Raw genomic sequence first — 16,835 nt, 5'->3', positions numbered from 1 at the left:
GAATAGAAGATAAAGCTGGAGAAATAAGTAGGAAGTAACTTTACAAGGCTTGATGAAGGCTCAGCTAGGAGTAGACAGATCTGGGACAGCCAAGAGTATGAGATCTAGGAAGATGCATTCCCAGGGGTAGACAGAACAGACTGAGGGGTCTTAGGAGACACTATGGATTCATGGTGCAATCAGTGGTATTTGGAGGATCTTAAGTCCCTTTATATCACTTCTATAAAAATTCCAAGCCAATGAGAGAAATAGCTTTACTAATGACTTAACCCAGGACCCCTTCCCTGGCTGCCCCAATACATATTGCCGTAGCAGTAATAATCTCTATGAGGGTAAGTATTTGTGACACCATGAGCTTACTTCACTCTACCAAGGCTGTGAACACCGTCAGTACAGGGACCGGAACATGTCATGTTTTCTTTCTGTGGTGCTAAGGATGGCACTTATGACCTTGTGCATATTAAAAACTACACCCTAGTCTCGGGACTTCAACTTTTCTTGCCTTCCCTTCTCACTCATTGACACCAACTATATCCACAGACACATGCTGAACATCCAGTATTGATTTTTTAAAGTTATTGAATCAAGTGCATAATATTTTGTTTCTGAGAGACAGGGCCTCCTCACCAAGCCCCTCCCACTCTAGCACAAGAGCTGGCGCAATATCCTTCCTTGGTCAGGGCTAAGATAAACTATTTCACTTCCATCCTTTGCTAGGCACAGACACCCGATGTTGTGAAATTATGCTTTTCTTGCTTTTGGGTCATGTGATTAATAAGAAACTTCAAATTAATGAAAAGGAAGTCATTAAAAAAAGACTAGCCATTTGAAAATACAAGTTTAAGCTCTACTTGGTGCCAGCGAAGGGGTTAGTTTGGGGAGGATCTTGCATGGGGCGTTTCCAATGACAGCTTGTCAAAGAAGAAACTGCCAGAAAACTCACCGACTCTGGCAAAGGAAGACCTAGACATGACTCCTGTATTGTTCACATGATCTCTGATGTGTTCATGTATATGTGCTGATAAGTGCGGGTGTGTGTGCATGTGTCTGTGTGTGTGTGTGTGTGTGTGTGTGTCTGTGTGTGTGTGTCTGTGTGTGTGAGTGTGTAGGCTAAACTCGACACCTCGACATTCTTCACCATATTCCACTGAACCTGGAGCTCATCAACTCAGCTAGACTGACTGTCCAGAGAACCCCACAAATTCTACTATTGTCATCAAGTACTGGAATTATAAGCATGTACCATGATGTCTCTGGCTCTTAAGTGGGTTCTAGAGATCCTCATGCTTCTGTAGCAAGTATTTGCCAAAGGTGGTATAGTGACAGCCAGGTATAGTGGCCCTTAGGCCCTTGAAGAGACTGGCTCTGTAGCAACAGTCATGGACATGAGCTGTCTACGCATGTCATGAAGGGCAGGCAGGCCCAGTATCAATGTGATCTACCTCAGTTTTCAACACATGTTAGAGATTTTGATATGAGGAATGTGGGAATGGGAGGTACAGCTAAGTTATTGGGATGGACCAGAAGGATGCCAATGCATTGATGGACAGAAAGGACATCAGTGGGTTGTAGGACATCCCCTGCCCCATCTCCAAATCTTCCCAGAAACCATTGAGATTTGCCATGGCTAAATACCTTACTACACAGAGAAGCAAGATTCCCGTATTCATTGTTTCACAGAAAACATGTAATAAATTATTTGTGAGGGATAATAGTATAATATCTAGCCAGTCAGTGTAGTCAGCAAGGCAGACAAGCCTCCCAATTGTTTAGGGAGCAGAGCAGGAGGTGACATAAATGACAAAGTAGAATGACTTTGTAAAGTGGCCGCCCAGGTCAGCGTGGGAACAGCCACCATCTGCTCGACTGATGTCACAGGGGACAGAGGCACTTTAGCCTCTGTTCTTTGGATTCTTTGAGTGTCCTCTCCTCTCAACACCAGAACCAATGGAAAGCCTAGTGGCGAGCTGTCACAATGCCACTTTTCTGGTCCCTATTCAAAATGCACAGCATGCTACTCCAGCACTTTCTTATCTGTGCAACTGAAAGGGAGACAAATCCATGATTTAAACTGAAGTTGTTTTACTCTCCTTTCTAGGAAAGTCTGTTACGGGAATAAGTTCAAGATAATGCACAATTTTAAACCCAATTATTTTCCTCTGCCTGCCCATTAGGACTGGCGTGAATTAATAAGCAGTGAGCAGCTAACACCAGAAAAGGACTCCCCTGGATTATAAAGTAGATTACTAACGTATGCATGGAGGCTGTCTTGAAAATGCCTCTCGTTAGTCATGATTAAGAATTACTTGGGCTAAGAAGAAGACTGATACCTTTCATAGAAAGATAAGAACAGAGTAATTACAAGGCAGCCCAGTTGAAATCCAGGGGCATGATTCAACCTTGGTGGATTTGAGCTCAGCGTACGAAGTGCACCTCATGGTATCTGCCACCCTTGTTCCTTACTTTGGGTTACGCATGTATTTCACCCCTTGCTCAACCTTAGTTCTCGTTAGATTCAGCCACAAGGAAGCACCTATATTTAAGAGGAAGGTGTCCACACGAACCAGTCTTGAGTCCTGCATGCCCAGCCAGTCCCAGGCAGGCCACTGGGTGTGGCAGCTGGAGCTGGAGCTGTGAGCATGCCACCCACCTTGCCTGGTCATGAGCTTCTCTGGTTCTGCCCAGTCATACCTCCGCCTCCTCTAGCGCTAGGTATACTGGGTAATCATGAGAGTGCGGGAGCCAGTAAGGCAGCCAGCAGCAAGCAGTTCTAGGTGATCTTGAATGGCAAACTAGCTTTTTCTGAATCACATTCCCTGGGAGTAAGAGGAGAGCTCTTCCTAGGGGACAGCGGGGACTCTGAGACAGCTTGCAAGGAGTCCTTAGTTTAAAAAGATACAAATGAGGCTGTAACCCCCAGGCTAAGCAAATGTTCCTTAATGCTTAATACTGTCACAATCAGTCTGATTTTTTTTTCTATCTTCAACATGAAACATATTAAGTCAGTCATGACCAGGGCACATTTTGTTCTTCATCTGCCACAGAGTAATACAAACAGACATCAGACACAAGAAAAATAGATGTGCATTTTTTTAGTTGTGTGTTCCTATGTCAGGAACTTTTTATCTATATTAATAATTTTTATCATGGAGAATAAAGGACCTCAAGCAGGACAATTCTCATGACTCACAGTTAAATCAGCATTTCAGAGAGATGTAGGTCATATTAATAACCTTTGCTTGATTGAGAGCTGTGTTTTCTACTGCATATGTCTGGCTCCTATGTCAAATGTTGACTTGAGTCTATATCAGGTAGATTCTCCTTAGGTCAAGGGGAAGATAAGTGGGCCTTTAAAAATAATGTATTTGGGGTTTTTGTAGCATTCACAGGATATTTTCAGATACATAAAAGTTTTCCATCCAAAACTGAAAAGCTCAGGAAAACGCGATGCAGGGAGCTAGGGTTGAACAGTTGATATTTCTCACTAGGACAGGCCTGATGTGAACCAGATTGAACTTGAAGTATCAGGCAGTTATAGCAAACCCAGCCTCCTCTCCCAGTGCCTTTTCCTTGCTGGCCATAGAGGCTGCATTTTGTACTTTTAGCCCTGCCCTTTGCAATGCACCTGGCTCCCTGAGAACCGCCATTTCCCAGGACTCCTCCCTCAGGGGTGCAAAGCCTCTGTGGAAAACGTCGTTTTGGAGAGTAGATGAAAGTTATCTTGCCCTCTAGTGTAGGCTCTGCCTGGAAGCAACTGCGCCAGGGGAGTCTCCTGGGCCTCCACACAGTCTTCAAGCCTTAGGCTCCTGCTACCCATCTTCCCTCCCCCAGCCCTTCCTGAAATAGTCTGGGGGTGGAGGAAGGGAGGGTCCTAGAATTTGTTCAACGCTTGCATCTCGCATCTGATAGTAGCAACAGCGAGGACCTTAACAATAAGAGCGTCGCTGCCTGCCGTTTGGGCATCTCTGGAGCCCAGGGGATGTGCAGTGAGCGGAAATGACAACTCAGAGAGAGGGTATTAATAGGAATATGTACGTATGAGATGCAAAGAGGCTAGCCAACCTCCCTATTGCCTTCTCCAGGAGTGTCACACACGTACACACACCGCCGCCACCCCCTCTCCCTGAGGTTAGCGGCGCGTCAGCGTGCAAGCACAAACTTGCTGCAGTGTGTTTCCTTGCACCTGTCATTCCTCCATCTCTCTCCTCTCTGTCTCTACCTTTGCTATTTACCTTGTTCCGGCCTTATTCAGGTTCCAAGCAGCGAGGTGACGCGCGAGCGAACGCCTCCTTCCAGCTGCGTGCGGCTCCGGGTATGCGCTGCTACCCAGACCGTGTAACCGGGGCTCCGGTGCTGTCTGCAAGGGCTGCGGGAGCCGGGATGCCCTGGTGACAGAGTACAACAATCCCAGCCCGGTGTGGGCCGGTGCTCCTGGCTGGCGCACACGCACTGCTCTGCGCTGGCTGCTGTTGGCTCTGCCCTCCCTCCCTGCCTAGAGGATCGGTCCCTCCTCCAGGCTGCACACCAGGGGGTTAGGCCTCCCCCACCTCCCGCCCCCTGCAGCTGCTGCTCCTGTCGCCAGCGGAGGTCGCCCTGGCGGGGTTCAGCTTCTGAGCAGCCGCCCAACATCCCCCTCCCGCCCGCCACGCCCCCTCCTCAGCCCCAGGATGTACAGGTCACCAGGCAGAGCTAGGGGCGGGGACCCGGAGGAGCTTTGCCAGAGTCTCCCTACCTCCTTAGAAAAGCTTGGTCACTGACTCTTCTCTGACAGACAGAGTCCTTCTGTGACCTACTCACTTTCTGTTCAAGTCTTTGCCACGGGGTCCCCTTCTTGGGGGACATGATTGTCTCAGCAGCTTAGGGATGTGACATGATACTGGCTGCTAACTTTTGCCCACGTTTCCCACAGCACAACTGGCCTTTGAACATAACTTGCTTGAAATGGCCCTGGAAGTTCCTGATGGTTCCAGGAAGGAGAGACTTGAAATTTCAGGAGCACAGGTGACGGTGGGCTCTTCATCCACCTCAGACAGCATCCTAACTGCTGACCCCTGGGCTGTCAAATCAGTCATAGGGATAATGGGGGACTAGGCAGGCTTTCTATTTTGTCACTGCCGATGCCTGACACTGTCCTGTTAATTCTTGGTTATTCACAGAGGTGGTTTGGGACCCACTGTTCATGGGGCGGAGCCATTACAATCCTTCACCAGCCCTTCTTCTGGTGCAAGAGAGCCTACGTTGCCTAGGCGCCTCGAGAGATTTATTTTGTTGTGGTGTGATGGTTTCCAAGCAAAGTCAAACACGGCCTTTTTTTCACCAACAATGAAGCCCAAGTCCAAAAGGATTACAGAGGCTAGTGGAAGCTCTGTTACAAGAATCTTAGAGATAGCAAGAACTCACTAAGTTGTCAACAGAAGCAAAGTCATGTTTGTTTTTTATATTCACCGAATGGATTGCTTTACAAAGTGGACATGGTTTCTCCTTGCATCCTGCCTCTCAGTCACCTGAAGCTATATTCCCCACTATTTACCTTTCATTTAGAATATATATGTATCCCTTTTTCTAGATCCAGTCAAAATAGCAGCAGCTGTGATGGTTGGTTCTGAAGGTCTGTTCGAATTCTTTAGATCAGGTTGGCCTGTGTAGCATAGCTGTGTGGGATTGATTTGACTTTTACCTTACCCAGCCCACTGTAGGTGGGAGTATCTATCATTCCCCAGGTTTGACCCTGAACTATATAAAGTAAAGATATAGCACTGAGCTGGTGAACAGGCAGCATAGTTTCTCCTTCTCTTGACTGTGGAGATGGTATGACACCTGTCACTAGCTCCCGCCCCTGTGACTTGCCAGCAATGGTGGCTTGTAACCTGGAAATGTTTGCCAGGTGAACACTGTCCCGTCCTATGCCCTATTTGTCAAAGAAACAGAAACAGTTTTATCTATTATCTATTTTTTTATTTTATTTTATTTATTTATTCTGGTTTTGAAATGAAACTCCGAATCAGCTAAACCAGTGTTCTCATTCCTTGAGTTTCACTTTATTTATTTATTTATTTTGCAAAAGTAAATACTTTCCAACACAATAGGTCTGATTTTTTTTCTTTATTTGCCAGCAATCTGCCACCAACCATATTCCTATCCAGGAATAAACCCTAATTGTAGAATCTTATGGTTCAGAATGTTTGGGTTGAAGGAGATAAGAGTCTGAGATGAAAACCCATGCATTGCCCACCTCCACCTCTCCTTGTCACCGATTGGAACAATCCTGTGGGGACAGCCACCAGAGCCTAGTAGTTCCTGGACAGCATACTGCCCTCCCAGGTGGCCACCAGAGGCCTGCTCCTCAAAAGGGAAATACCTAAGAATCTTGGTTCTCCCTCTTAATCACCACAGACACAGAATCAGTTTGCCTGACTGGTCCTAAACATGGAGTAAGAAGATGAGCTACAGGTAAGATCGTTGTGTTCAGGACTTAGCTTGCCCAAGAAAGAAGACATTTTAGCTGAAACACAACTCCAAATAAGAGGAAGTCCTTGGTGGCCCTTCACCTCTCTTCTTCCAGACCACACAGGAATGCTGTCCACGTGTGACCCATCCTGACTCCCTAATTAACTGAACCATGATCAGCTCAACTTTAGGAGCCACAAAAGGAATAAGGTCATTTTAGACCTCTGGGAAGGGCTTGTCATTTTTGTTCAACTAGGGAAGGCTGTTTGTAACTCCATTTACCCAATAACCATTGCTTCCACACACAGCACCTGGCTGAAAGTGTGCTGGGGCCTGGGGACTCTGTGGTAAGCCAAACATAAGCTGGTTCTCGCCTTGGTAGGATGTGCAGGGTAATCAGGGAGAGGGCAAGATTTGCTGATGTTGATCATATATGCTTACAGAATCCCATTCTCCAAGGAAAGGCCGGTGTTGCTATGGGTTCTCCTGTTGAATTTATCTCAGAGATCATCAAGACTTTGCTAGGGAGATAAAACTGAACCAAGACTTACAAGAGAACGGTACTACTAAGAAGAAAAAGAGCTGCAGCCCCGAAGGGGGGGGGGACTTCAAAGCTGAAAACTTCTGATGGCATGCCATGTTGCCCTTTAAAATTACAAGGGATGGATATGTGCTTGCAGCCATGAGAGTATTTTCAATACCTAGCGGGTGCAACAGAGTTAGATTTGTGCCTTGAGCTTCTCCTGTAAGACAGAAGTGGGGCCCGATCCATGAATGTAGACCAGTGAGGAGAGCCCTACAGTTATCCTTTAGAGAATCTAATCCCATCTGCTAATAGAATGATGGCAGTAGGGAGAGTGGATGGATTGATTTGAGAGCGAGAGGAGAGTTTACAGGGCACGCGACTGTATACCCCCTCTCAAATTGTTGCTGATATGGTAGGGTTTGGAGGTGGCAGTGGGGTTTAAAAGGTGGTTAGGTCACAAGGGTGGAGTCCTCATGAAAGAGATTAGTGACTTTGTAAAGGGGTGTGGCCATCATTGGATCTGTCGTGTAAGAACAGAGCAAGAGGACAGCCTCTTTGAACCTGACATTGAATTTTCAAGATCCTTAATCTTGGCCTTCCCAGCCTTCAGAATGGCAAGGGAGGATGCTGTGGATAAGCCTCCAGGCTATGGTTTTATTACAGAAAGCCCCAGTGCTGCTCTAAGGCATAAGCCCAAAGAAGTTAGAAAAGTCGTACTTAGATAGTACAGTGTTTAACATCTTGGATTTGGAGTAGGGAGGGCCTTGACCGGGCTCTATCATTAACTGCCTATATGTTGTCAAGCTGGTAATTGCCTCTCATAGATTCAGATTTTACAAACCTATGATTCAACATCATAATAGTGCCTTGTTCACAGAGCTCTTGTGGGGACTCGATGAGCTAATACCTGGAACATTCTTAGTTCCCCAGTGTCTGGCATGTAATCAGCGAGTACAAGATGTAATTAGCAGTATTATCAGCAATATCATTATTACTATTGTTGTAGATGTTTCTGAAGTTGGCAAATTTAGGCAAAACCATCAGTCTCCTCTTTGTAATAGCCAGATGAAGCTGGGAACCTATACCTCAAAATCAGAGCTATCATAATACGATCAGAAGCTGCCTAGGCGGTCACCCGAGTCCCTCCTTCATAAACTGAGAGTGTCCTCCATCCTTTCTTTCTTTTCCAAGGGACCCACTGTGTATAGTTCTATACACACCCCTGCAGCTTGGCCTAACATCCAAGAGCCTAACATCCAATCTAGTCCAGATTTACTCTAAAGCCTGCCCCATTCTGCCCTAGACAATGTAAAATACAGGTTACCTTTTATGCCAGCATGAAGTCAGCAAGTGACCATTTGATGTGGGATTTCCCTCTGTATGCTGTGATTGCCATTAATGAATAAAGAACTGCTTTGAGCCTATAGCAGAGCAGGGCGGGGCGGAGCAGAGCTAGTCAGAAGGACTGGACTGAATGCTGGGAGAAAGAAGGGCAGAGTCAAGGAGAAGCCCTGGATCCGCCACGGGAGATAGATGTACTGAAACTTCACTGGTAGGCTATGACCTCGTGGTGATGCACAGATTAATGGAGATGGGTTAAATTAAGTTGTTAGAGTTAGCAAATAAGAAGCTAGAGCTAACGGGTCAAGCAGTATTTTAATTAATACAGTTTCTGTGTGATTATTTTGGGGCTAAGCGCCCGGGAACGAACTAGCAGCCTTCCTCCAACAACCTTTTCTGTTTCTATCATGTCTATTTTGAGTAATTGGGCTAATACCTTGGGGGAACTTACCATAGTTTAGGAAAAGATGCTGTTTATTTATCTGAAGTCCTACCACGGGTGCTTCTTGGCCCCAATGAGTATGTATCTTTGGTAACACGTGGTTTTTCTCCTTCCTTTTCTGCTTGATCTTAACAGTCTTCAAAACAGATTTGTTTGAAATGTTCAGTGAAACTAAATAGAGCAGTTCCTTAGCATTTTAAAGGTAAAGGAATAGGGCTCCACCATCAGTCAGGGGCTGAAAGCAGTTAGCAATAGTCTTGATCTCTTTCAAGAAACCTGTGTTCCTCTTTCAAGGAAATGGCCTCGAGGGGAGACACAGCCATGGAAAATGTGGTTGTATATAAAGCCTAAGGAAGTGTTTTTCAACCTGTAAGTTGTGACTCCTTAGGGTTCTAATGACCCTTTCACAGGGATCACCTAAGATCATGGGTGAAACACAGAGATTTACATTATGATTCATAATGGTAGCAAAATTACAGTTATTAAGTAGGAATGAAAATAATTTTGTGATGGTGAGGGGGTCACCACAGCATAAGGAACTTTATTAAAGGGTGGCAGAATTAGGAAGATCGAGACACACTAGCCTAGAGGTTCTCTGGATCTCAGATCACACTCTCAACCAATGTAATGACTCGGAGCTTGTCTCCTTTGCAGATTTGACCACAGTCAGAAGTGATTGGTGTCTCACATAGCTCTCATTCCCCTTCCTCCACAGTCAACCTGTTCTCCTAAATGATTCTCTTTAATAAGCTTGTTGCAACCAGGATCTCAAGAACCTAGGCAAATACAAGCAGACCAAATGGCAAGGGTCCCTTCCACCTTTGAAGGTCTAGAGATCACCTGGCATGAAAGGTGTCGTCAGTCAAGATCATGAAGGAAAGCAAGGCAAATTGAAGATATGACCCAGGGATGTGGGTGCCTAATATTACTGGGAAAGGGGAGGCTGTCATTCTTGTGGGGGCCTTTAGCTTTCCCCTAAGCAGTACAGGTGCATGAAGACCTCTGCAGCTTGCTGCTGCCACCCAGAGGTCAAGATACTGCAACAAATGCCAGCCTTACCCAGCTATGCTCTGCGTTGATCCTGCTGCGACCTACATTGAAGCTGGAGGGAAATTTTCTCAGCTGTCTCCTTTGCCTTCTGAATCTTTCAAGAAGGCGTGACGAATGTAAATTTCATCTAACACCGCCCCCAAGAGGGGGAGGCTGAGGAAATCCAATCCCCAGATTTCTGGCTTCTGAGATTCAGGATAGAAAAGAGAAATGAGTTTGTATAAAAAGCTCTTTCCAAAAAATACCCCCTACAAGATGCAACCTGGAGCTGAACAGGTTTCAGCTAATGTTAAAATTAAAACTGAGAAATTTCTTTGAAAAGTTGAATGCCTTTAATATGTTATAATTTTATTAAAATTACCTTCTAATTTTAAGTAAGGGCTTTACAGCTAGTATTACAATGAGTTCAAAGCATGTGATCACTCGCTCACTCAAAGCGGTCAGTCTCAGCAATCCCTGTATAACTTACATGATTTCCTCAACTACAAACCTCCCCTTACAATCCTGCAACCCCACTCTGTTAAGTTTTTCTGACCTGACAAACGTCTCTGCCAAAGCAATAATCCATATCAGACTAAATCAAACCAAATTAGAAAAGGCCCTGGTTTAATGGGTGCCAGCACTCCCGGGTGACCCTCCGGGAAAACATGGAGAAGGGGAAAGAGAACCAAAAAGACCACGTGTTTGTTCTCTTGGGGGCAGTTTAAATAGCCTGTGGGAGTGGTCTTGACCCTCTCTGGGGAGGGGTCACCATTTGGCGGGCTTTCTCAGAGGTAGAGTTTGGACTGAGGCAATTCCCAGGGGAAATTGAAATGGAGCTTTCCACTTAACATTCCAAAATGGATGCCAGGGGATGGGGTGAAGCCCCCAAGCAAACATTCCAGACTCTTTGGATAAGGATGATAGGGGCTGAGATGATGCTTCCAACCAAACATTCTAGATTCCTTGGATAAAGGGGGCCCACCGGCTCAAGTCTGGCTACTTCCTGCAGGCATGGGGCGATGTGGGAGAGTATTGGGAGTTGGTGGGATCACACTCAGTGAGAGGTATGGTTGGTGAGGCACCTGGTTTACTGCCATCTTGGAGACCTCAGGCATCTGTTCCTTGAAAGAGATGAGAAGGCAGGTGTCTAGGAGAAAAAATATATTGTTATTATTGACCCTATGAATGGGGCTAGCCATGGGAAGGGTCATTAACTACCATAAAGAATGGGACAGAGAAGTGCCCAGGTTGTACAGGAGACGCACAGGTGAATAAGTAAGACATGAGAGAAGATATGCCCTTTAACACCAGATTTTAGTTGATTGGTAACATATTAAGCCAGGAGAGTGGGCACCAATGGTGAAGGCCCAGGAGCTGGTGTAGGTGTTGGCAGTGTCTTGAGGGCCCTTTGTAAGTCGGTCTTGGCCCAGACAGCAGGAGTGACCTGTAAAATATGCTTGAAAATGGATGGAGTTAAAATAGGCTTTTTACCAGATCTGATTTCTTAATAAAGCAGCAGACCTTTTCCCAGGAACATGCAGGTATCTGTAAGACAACTAGAACAGTAACACTTTAGAAGACAAAGAGAATTGGGAACTCTGGATCTTTGAAGATACATCTGAAACCTGTTAATCCTGGACTATGTAGCCTGTGAATGAGGCATATCTGTCTGTATTTTAGTAGGAAACTTAACAAATGAAGTAATGAGTTACTAGACCTTAAGTCATTAAGTGGCATTAGACAAATCTGGGAGAAATGAATGAGCAGAAATGAGATAGTGTTTTTACTGTGCAGGCAATCCCAAGTCTCTGGTAGTAATAGTAATATAGTAATAGTAATAGTCTTTGGAGAACACCAGTCTAAGAAGCAGAACCTGCTGTTAGCTGCAGAGTCCAGGAGGCCCAAAGGTTTTTCTTTTGGGGGAAAGATTTAGTCTACCTGTCTTGGCAGAATAAGTAGCATCCAGGAAGCTAATGAGGTGGAAGGCCGCTTTTTGCTGTGTGGGTGGCTTTGCCATACCCAAAGGCAAGCCTCAAGGTGGAAGGTCTGCTGTAACCATGTATCTTCTTGGAGGAGCTATAGGATGCTGCAGGAGCTGGCATGTCTCTGTGTTATAAGCTCTTTGGTTAAATGCCATGCTCTCAGATCTGTGAAGGCACTTGAGAATTGGATACCATTACCTATTAGTTATATTTAAATTAGACAAATACATTAAATTTAGACATGTATTTTACCCAATTAGTTATAGCTTACCAATGCTAGTAAATGCAAAAAAAATGTCAAAAGCAATATTTTAGTAAGTTAAAGAATTTTGGAGGTGGAATGTCTCCTTGGTAGTTTCAGCATTCTTTCCCAAGATGGTGCTGAGGTCAAAATGGAGGCTACCCACATGTTTGTATTTTTTTAGAACTGTTGTAATCTGGAGTTACAAGTTTTACAGATCTTCACACACACACATACCTGACAAGTATACTATGGAAACAAACACACATACACACGTAGACATAAAAGCATAGTGTGGCCACATTACTTTAACAGAATGACAAAACTTTTTTTTTTTAGGAACCTGTGTCAGCTGACTAACTTAAAAATTCTGGTGTAGGCAAGCTTCAGAAGTGAGGGAAGCACACAGGTGGTCCCATTAAGGACTAGATTATCAGATGTTGTAAGACACAACAGAAACATAAGGACAAGATACCTACACATTAGAGTGGAAGGACGGGGAAAATGGGTCCATTGTAGAGAGTTCAGAGACAAACAGCAACCAGCTAGAGAAGTGGGGAGGGGATCAGGAGCAGAAGCAGGAGCACAGCATTCAGAAACCATGGGCATTTGAAGCCATGTTTGTTTTACATTAGGTGTTAGATTAGTCCAATTTAAAAGGACTTTAAAAAAAAAAAAAGGCAGTCCAAGGGCGTTTGGAGATCAGACCCCAAATTGCAAGTGTCTGTTTTAACAAGTCCATGCCAAGTCTTGGGAATCAATGCCTACCAGAATGCATCCACTGTGATAAGACTCTAGAGTCAAAAAACAGAGGGGTGTGAGAATGTTGTGGGCAGACATCTCCATCCCATGGCGAGGACTGCCTCACCATTTTTAGTCACATTGGGAGTCTGGCCCAGCCACAGCTTCAACAGACTGCCTGACAATGAATAGGCCCTGGGCCCAAGAGCATGTACTTGAAAATGGGGAACTCACCCAGATGAAGCCAATCTTAGCATGGCAGAGAGCATGGGCAAGAAAGGCATTTTCCAGCACATAGCCCTGGGCCAGTGGGAAAAACAGCCCATCTCGGTGAAACCTCCAAATGTTAAGTTTTTCTGGCACAACAAACCTCTCTTTTGAAGCAATAATCTAAATCAAACCAAATTAGAAAAGGTCTGGGTTTAATGGGTGAAGCCCCCAACCAAACACATACATGCCTTAATATTTCTGAAGATCACAGAGCAAGTTCCTGCTTCAAGATCTTCTCATAGAATGCTCTCTCTGCCAAGGATATTAAACTCAGAGTTATTTATGGCTTATAAACTAACTTTATATCAGACAATCAATGTCTTGGTGAAGACTATCCTGCCCAACAAATGTGTTGCACATTTTAAAATATTCTCTGTTCTGTTTTGACAAGTCTCCTGTACTCAAGTTTTTCATCTACTTCTCAGTACTAATTGTGGTGTACATCCACTTATATATTTTATTATCTGATAGCTCTAAAACATGAGTTACTCTCAGGCAAAGATTGTTTTCCCTAACTCATATTCTCAGCACATAAAACACTCAATACATAAAAATTATTTGGTAACATTTGTTGAATAGTACCACTAATTTATATTTGTTGGAAGAGCCACTTATTACTACATGCATGTGCCAATATGAGCTCATGTGTGCTCACACATGAATAATGTACCAGCTTTATCATGTATGCCGGATTCTACTAATTGATGAACTAAACACAGTCAGATTAATATCAAACCCACTAGAAATCAAGTCCTGATCCTCAGTGGATAATCCACACAAGAGAATCTCATATTTCCTGATGGAAATTTATAGAAAATTTTTTTCTTTCTGCTTGAAGAACTTTTAGCATCTCAGAAGTATTTCTTCTGCAACTGTACTTTAGAGAATTTGGATGCATTGTTTAGTGACTGAAATGGGTCCTGGTAAGTTGACAGCTTTGCAAAGCCTGTAAGAAGTGCCCTTCTGAGACCACAAGATGCTGGTCATATTCCTTTTGTGTCAGCATCTCTGCTTAGACGTATTGAAATCATCTCCCCTTTCTTAAGTATATTAATATCATCTGTCTTTCCTCTTTTCTAAAGATTAAAACATTTTCAAGATTGTTCTAAAGGTAATTCCATCAGTCACCAGCATTCTGTCCTGTCTTGTGAATGACAAATTTCCTAAAATCTGTTTATAGCTGAACATTTGTTTATAGGACAATGGTGCCAGTAATGACATCAGGCCGTTGATGACTTTGCAAAGGGGAGAGATCATGTGGCTTGGAGAACTTCATTGGAGTCCTCCAAAGTGTGTTCCAGAATAGCTAAGAAAGCTCACTGGCACAGGCTTATGGGTCACTGGAAACGCTTCCTGGAATATCTAAGAGGGAGAAATTATTCTTATTAGTGTGTTCTTCCTTCCTGGATGATCTGGTTAGCCATTCGTGATAAGCTGGAAAAAAATTGAGAATTACAAGAATCAAATTTTAGTTCAGACCCATGATGACCCAATGAGAGAAAAGCCAGCTAACTCTGACCAAAGCCATACCAAGGAATCATTAGCCCATGAAACCCCCGAAAGGCATGCTTCAAGGCTCACCGACAACCTTAAACAATCTTATCACAATCTCTTCTGCTGTCCACACATTGTGTTCCTTCTCAGATGACTCATTTGTAGGATGCCTGTTAGTAATAATGGGGACAGAACACCCTTGAAAAAATGTACGAAAACTTTAGCTGAAGGTCTTACCATCTGTATTGAGCAAGAACCTCTCGTTAATCACAGTAGCCAGAAGGAACAGTAACATATTCTAATTTGCTTCTACCTAATTGAGGTTTGTATCTGGTGTTCAGCTTGACATATCTTCCCAAAATAAATGGCCTATACATGAATGATATAGATATTTGTGCTGTTACTAAAAGAAACAGAAGTGGTGTATAGTAACTACCTTAGGACAGTATGAGGTGGTGTGTTTGCTTTTGTCCTCTGAAAGTGTGGATTCAGCATAGTTGAAACATTTGACATAACACAGGACCTTAGACTAGACAACAGAAGAGCCCTTGTTACCATAGACCGGGAAGAAATCAGAGAGAGAGGGTGGTCACTAGAACTCAATGAGTAACATGGAACGTATTGGTGGGACCATTCAAAGCATCCCAGGGCAGGAACTGGTGGAGGTAACACTCAATGTTCTCTGCTTCTCTTCTACTGGGTTCCTCTTGTCCAGACCACACTAGTCTGAAGATGCCGGGCACCACTGGGTCAAGGGCAGTCCTTCTTTCAGTGAAGACTTCAGAGTAGAAAAGGGACACATGAACTATGGTGGGACACGTGAAGAGTGAAGAATGGACTGGACAGTTTTTGAATCAAAGTCTAAGGATTGGGAGGAAGATAAGAGAAGCTGATGGACCTTGGAGAGACGGTTAACCAGCATTCTCTACAGTCTGCTCATGGACCTTAGCAGGAAATTCTGAGAAAATTATACTTGTATCTACCATATCCCAAAGCAGACAAATGTACTAAAAAAACACTTTAATATACAATCATATGTATATAAATATTCTGCTCCAGTGATTAAGGTGTGGCTCAACTATCTTAATCATCCAGATGTTTGTCTTCAGCTATAATTTATGACAGCGGTTACAGAAAGATGTTTCACTACTTAATGGAGTATTGTTTGACTTCTAGGAAGACTGCCTAGCTAAAATTTTTCTCCATGTAAGAGGTTGTGACATTGATGGCTGCACACAGGCAGCAATGTGACTGTGCACAGCCCTGACATATCTAGGCATACAGGCGTAGATTCAATGAATGTGTAGCCTATAAGGCTTCATCATGATAGTTAGGGACAAGTTACTTGTCTATGCACACTGTCAATGATATGCTTTTAATTATTAACCTAGTGTGTACTACCCCCACCAATAAGAAAAAAAGTTTGGAGGCTGAGGAAATGGCTCAGTGCTAAGAGCCCATCATGCTTTTGCAGAGGATCCAAGTTTGGTTTCCAGCACCCATAGGTGACTCGCAACCTTCTGTAACTCCAGCTCCAGGGTATTTGACACCATCTTCTGGCCTCCTCTGGTACTGCATCCTCATGCATAAAACCACCCACAGACACACAAATACACATAATTAAAAATAGAAATCTTCAGAAATCTTCAGTTCAGAGTTTGTAACTATAAGCTATGTTTACAATGCTTCTCTTGGTTGTATCAATAGGGCCACTGGGGGTCTTTGACTTAACACTGGTGCCCTTTGATTAGGGCCTCTGGTGATTCATTCATATGAAAATTGTTCCCCAGAGGTTCACATATTTGAACAGTGGCCCCTGATGGGGGGTGATGCTCGGGGGCAGTTATGGAACATTTAATTCATGACATCTTGCTAGCAGAAGTAGGTCATTAGGATGGGCTTTGGAGTGTATGAAACTTTCCTCACATCTGCTTCACTGTCAGTTTCCTGACAGTGAAGATGTGCTCCCTCAGCTTCCTGCTCCAGCCTCCTGCTACCCTGCCTCTCCTACCAGTATGGATCCTATCGACTGTGACTTATAAGCTCAAATGAACTCTTCCTTCTAGAATTTGCTTGTGGTCATGTTGTGTAATCAGAAAAGTAGCTACTATAGTTTCCATCTTTGGGAGCTTGCATGTCCTTAATCATCCCTTTAAAGACCCTGTCACCCAGCACAGGCACTTTGGGGCTAGAGCTTTGCAAGTAGGTTGGGAAGGAGGCATCATTTGGTCCAAAGCGGAGGGACCTGAAAGTCACTCAAGACGATCACCGAGTTCCTAGGTGGGCAGCACTGTGCTCTGAAGCAAGGTGACAGCAGTT

General features: G+C 44.2%; 1 protein-coding gene across 5 annotated transcripts in view; it reads right to left on the bottom strand.

The window, feature by feature from the left end:
* LOC101983738 (nesprin-1-like) overlaps nt 1-4,509 on the bottom strand; it is a 191,322-nt gene extending 186,813 nt beyond the window's left edge. For 4 of the 5 annotated variants that reach the window (XM_013352283.2, XM_013352286.2, XM_013352284.2 and 1 more), the window contains exon 1: nt 4,233-4,509. The gene's annotated coding sequence lies outside the window, so the exon portion shown is untranslated. The remainder of the gene's footprint in view (nt 1-4,232) is intronic. The other variant, XM_013352288.2, reaches the window with a different exon arrangement.
* Between the last annotated feature and the right edge of the window lie 12,326 nt (nt 4,510-16,835).

The sequence above is a fragment of the Microtus ochrogaster genome, linkage group LG9 (genome assembly GCF_000317375.1).
Source record: "Microtus ochrogaster isolate Prairie Vole_2 linkage group LG9, MicOch1.0, whole genome shotgun sequence".
In the NCBI taxonomy this organism is placed as follows: Eukaryota; Metazoa; Chordata; class Mammalia; order Rodentia; family Cricetidae; genus Microtus; species Microtus ochrogaster.
This window is presented reverse-complemented; position numbering and strand designations above follow the sequence as displayed.